Here is a 5,140-nt window from a genome sequence, read left to right on the forward strand (position 1 = left end):
GTCCCACCCCTACATTACGCATGGGCCAAGACAAGTTAAATCCGAAGTCACAGTTACGACGCACCCTGCTAGACATGCACCATGCGCAGTGTAGCTGGGGGGGGCGCTTTGTCACGAGTTGTACGCCATGGGTGCCAGCAGCCGACGCAGAACAGGGTGTTGCCTTGCTCATAATGTTAGCCTCGTTCGTGATTTCTTATACCTTAGCGGCGTGAGATCGTGTCACACCGTAACATGTCTCTATCTCTTTCTTCCTGTACTCGCTCTCTATTTTTTTTCTCTTTCTCTCTCTCTCTCTCTCTCTCTCTCTCTCTCTCTCTCTCTCTCTCTCTCTCTCTCTCTCTCTCTCTCTCTCTCTCTCTCTCTCTCTCTCTCTCTCTCTCGTCTCTCTCTCTCTCTCTCACTCTGTGTGTCTCTCTCTCTCTCTCTCGCGCGCGCGCGCTTTCTCTCTCTCGCTGGCTTCCCCTTGTCTCTCTGTATCTCTCACTGTCTCTCTGTCCCTGTCTCTCTCTCTGTCTCTCCCTCTCTCTCTATTTCTCGCGGCGGCGGCGGCGGCGGTGAATAGATGTCCGGGTGTGGCGACGTGTTTACCGTCGTCCGTCGGCCGCCAGCTAATCAACACGCGCCGACGTACGAGCCCCGGTTACGACTCCCAATCCCCTCCCCCACCACCACACCACACACCTCCGTCATGTGAAGTGAGAGCGAGAATTTGCTTGAGAGAGCGTTAATCTTCTGCTTGACTGTCATCATTACGCACCGCGCTCGCTCGCTGACGACGGAAGCTTTAGCTTTATAGAGCTTCTGCCGAGAGAGAGAGAGAGAGAGAGGGGGGAGAGCGAGTGGGGAGGAGGAGGAGGAGGAGGAGGGGGAGGAGGAGAGGGGATTTCCATGCGGCAGCTGTCCCCGGTGTGAGAGGTCACGCTAACTGCGCCTGACGAGCGTCGTTGACACGGGAGTGAGAGAGAAGGGGAGGGAGAAGGGGAGAGAGAGGGGAGAGGGGGAGGAGTAAAGAGAGAGAACGAGAGAGGGGAGAGAGGGGAGCGAGGGGAGAGAGGGGAGCGAGGTGAGAGAGTGGAGAGAGGAGAGAGGAGAGACGGGATGAGAGAGAAAGAGAGGAGAGATAGGGGAAAGAGGGAAGAGTAAAGGGAGAGGGCGAGAGAGGGGAGAGAGGGGAGCGAGGGGAGCGAAAGGAGAGAGGGGAGCGAGAGGAGAGAGGGGAGCGAGGTGAGAGAGTGGAGAGAGGAGAGAGAAAGAGGGGTGAGAGAGGGGAGAGAGGGAGGGGAGAGCGGGGAAAAGAGAGCCGTGAAGCGAAACAGGGCACGAGAGGGGGAGAGAGAGGAGAGAGAAATGGGATGCAGAGGGTGAACAGAGGGAGAGAGTGGGAAGAGAGTGAGGAGAGAGAGGAGAAAGAGAGAAGAAAGAGAGAGGGTGGGCGAGGAATAGAGAAATGGAGATGGGTAAGGGAATGAGAAGGATGAGAAGAGAGGGAGAGATGAAGGAGAGAGATCAGGAGAGAGGGGGAAAGGCGGAGAGAAGAAGGGGTCGAGACGAGAGAAGTGGAGAGAGAAGAGATACGGAAGAGAGAGAGAGAGAGAGAGAGAGAGAGAGAGAGGGGGGGGGGAAGAGCGGGAGAGAGAGGCGGGGATGAATGGACACCATTGTATGTGGGCTTGTGGGCGCATTGCATGTCACTCCTCCAGCTAGTCCGTGTTGTGTGCGGATCCTAGTGTATGAGACGCTCCTTGTGAATGGCTAAAGTGCGCTTACAGGCGGAAGAGAGCCCTGCTTATTCTCGCTTAGCAAAATAGCGATATACTGGTTGGTTGTCTACGTGTGTACATATAGTGCTTAATTGCTATTCGTCAAGTATATAATAATAATTGGAGAGCTAGTGTGTGTGTGTGTGTGTGTGTGTGTGTGTGTGTGTGTGTGTGTGTGTGTGTTTGTGTGTGTGCGTATGTACGTGCGTGTGTTTGCGTGTGTTTAATTTGTTTGTGCACGTGCGTGCATGTGTGCGTGAGTTCACGTGCACGCGTGCGTGTGCGTGTGTCACTCACGCACGTGTGAGGGTGACTCACGCGGCGAAGACGCGAAGAGAAATAAGAGTGAAATTAGCATTCTTAGTAATTATTGACCCGGGCCTCACCGACGGCCGCGTAATGACTCGGCCGATGCCCCCCGAGAGAGAACGCCGTTATTTCTTACCCTACGTCTCTTTCTCTCTTCCCAGCATCGCAGCTCGCAGCCTCGTCGCGTGTTTTTCACTTACCGACTCCCTTGCGGTACGCGTCACGATCCCGCGGTACAGCCCGCCACACCTGCCGAGGATTTGCATGCACTCTCTCGTGAAAGCCATTGCGGAACTGTGCTGGCCATTAATTTTCGAAAATTGCCATTGTGCGGAGAGAATTCGCAGCCGCCCCGCGCCGCGCTCGTGTTTATTCTGTGTCAGAAGCCGCTGGAATAAATAACCCGAGTCTGATTTTATATCGGCATAAAATTAAACGACAAACCTATCACTGTATAATTAGCGCATCGATGTATTTTCGCCTGTATAATTTGCTAAATCATGGGCGACGGCATTATCAGTAGAGCGGGGGGGGGGACTTGTGCGTGTATACTGACTGTAGCAATTTCACGTTAGTGCCACGAGAGAATGCGTTGCTAAATATTCGCTTCTTACTTATCGCGCGTTGCTCTCTTAGACGTTTTCCGATTCAAGCAGGCGCAGGTTGAGTTATTCTGTAAACGACGAAATAGTTATACAAAAACCTCTATTGAATTTATCCGAATATAAACCCGCGTGCGCAAACAGCAGTACAGTATATCCAACTCTGGGTCGCCACGATAAGTCCACACACCAAACAAAGAGTGGTATATGGTTATAAACGAATATGTATATAATGCAAAACGGCCTGAACAAAAACCAACAAAGCCACTGAAATATAGCTAAAAAATAATTGAGAGATCAATGGGCAATAACGCGGGATTAGGCGTTATAGGATGGTAGGAAATGATTGAGCTATATAGAGAGAAAACGAACCGTGACGAGATTTTAAGTGGGGAATATGACAGCGAAAGGGTATCGAGTGTGATGAAGGTGTCAACACACAAACGATGGCGAGGTTTTAGTAGAAAATATGACAGGAGAAGCAGTGAGGAAGTCTTCAGTATATGAGAGGTCGCGAAAACAAACGATGGCGAGGTTTCAAGTAGCAAATATGACAGCGCTGATGAGCCAATAAGAATTAAGGACTTGAATATATGGGAGCTCGCGAAAACAAGGAAATATAGCTTAACAGAGTGAGAGAGCGTTTATGTTCTCTCTCTCTCTCTCTCTCTCTTTCTCTCTCTCTCTCTCTCTCTCTCTCTCTCTCTCTCATTGTCTCTCTTCTCTCACACACACACAAAACGCACACTCATCTCGACATTACACACACACTCTCTCTTCTCCGCTGTCAGTGAGAGGAGCGTCTCCTTGCTCTAGCTGAAGACGTCCTCCCCGCTCTCGGCGCTGACGTCGACAACAGGACGCAACATAATCACGAGAGCAGGCGAGGCAATTCAATTAACGCGCCGCCAATTAGACGTTGTATGGAGCGAACCGGACCCCATAGCCTGCCTTCGTCGCTCTCGCGCTCCTCGATGGTCGCATAGCTCTGTTCGCCTGCCTGCGGATCCTTGGCGAAGCAATAGCGAAATGAAGCTATATAGGGAGATCATATACGCCGATCTGCCCACGCCCGGTGCTCGCATCGTAATGGGCGAGAACAGAAGCCACACAGCTGTGCCGACAGAGGCCCTGCAGCCGAAACAGAGGCCGCCATGCAATGTCAATGCGTTCGGCAGATCACCGCGGCGCGGAGGTTATTGATTCGCGGGGCGGTAAATACCGCCCCCATCATGATCCGGTCGGCTGTACGACGCTAAGCCGGTAAGTAATCCGAAAATAAACGCTGGCGGACGGATGCGGTAATCTTGCTAGTATTATATATATAATATATGATATATATATGATATTTATAGATATCAAACAGAATTGAATACCTGATTTATTGTTAGTTAGTAATATTATGTATATTTATATATAGCAGAATAAAGATAGGAGGAATGGTATAGAAGGAAGTATTAAGAACCACGCGGTTATGTCACAGATTAGAACATAGAGAAATATTGAGTTAACTGGATGTTTATCAGAAAATTTATTTTTAGGAAAAATCAATAAATTTTTCGACCCAGTTTTTGATTACGGTTTCACGTTACACTCAGATTTTGCAGAACTGAGCGAGTTGAGACGTAAAAGCTGGTTGGTCAAAAAATTTTAACATGTAGTTCGCTTGAATAAAGTAAACACCAGTTAAGCCACTATATATTTTATGTTACTTATATATAATATATATATGTATATAGTATATATATATATATAGCACGTCCGTTTTTAATTCGGGTGCTCAGTTGACCTTTATTGTCATCGGTAATCAAACAATATAAGCGTGACACAAGCATTGTTATAAATTTGTATCCTGACTTTTACTCAATTTGTCTTCTCCATGTTATCATGCAAATGTGTAAATTAAAATTTTTGTATTGTCTTGTACGCACCAGGAAATTTTATATCTATAGCATACTATAGCTACTGTTTTAGGTAACATATAATTAAAGCGCAACACAAACCCACAACAACCTTACGCGACGGCAGCACACACGCCACACAGCACACGCACGCACACACACCACACGCAACACACCTCACACACACACCGCACACCACCACGCTACCGCACAGACACACCACACGCGACCGCCACACGACACACGACACACACACGGCACTGCACAACCTCAACACAGCACCACGCGCGGCGGATGGCGCAAGGCTCACCGGTGCAGAGCCAGTCCACACCGCACCACACCAGCGGAGGCTGGCGCACACGTCACACAGTACTGACCCGCGAGCACACAACGCACTTTTCGGAATCGCGACCAGCAAGTCGCACGCGACGCCAGCGCCACACACGACGCCACACGACAGCACGCGACGAGCACAGCACACCAGCAGCGGCCCAACGCCGCACACTACACTGCCGCACTCTCGATCGGTAACACGGCCACGCACACAGCACCACTGCAGCGAAAA

Source organism: Priapulus caudatus, unplaced genomic scaffold, assembly GCF_000485595.1.
Source record: "Priapulus caudatus unplaced genomic scaffold, Priapulus_caudatus-5.0.1 Scaffold138, whole genome shotgun sequence".
Taxonomy (NCBI): domain Eukaryota; kingdom Metazoa; phylum Priapulida; class Priapulimorpha; order Priapulimorphida; family Priapulidae; genus Priapulus; species Priapulus caudatus.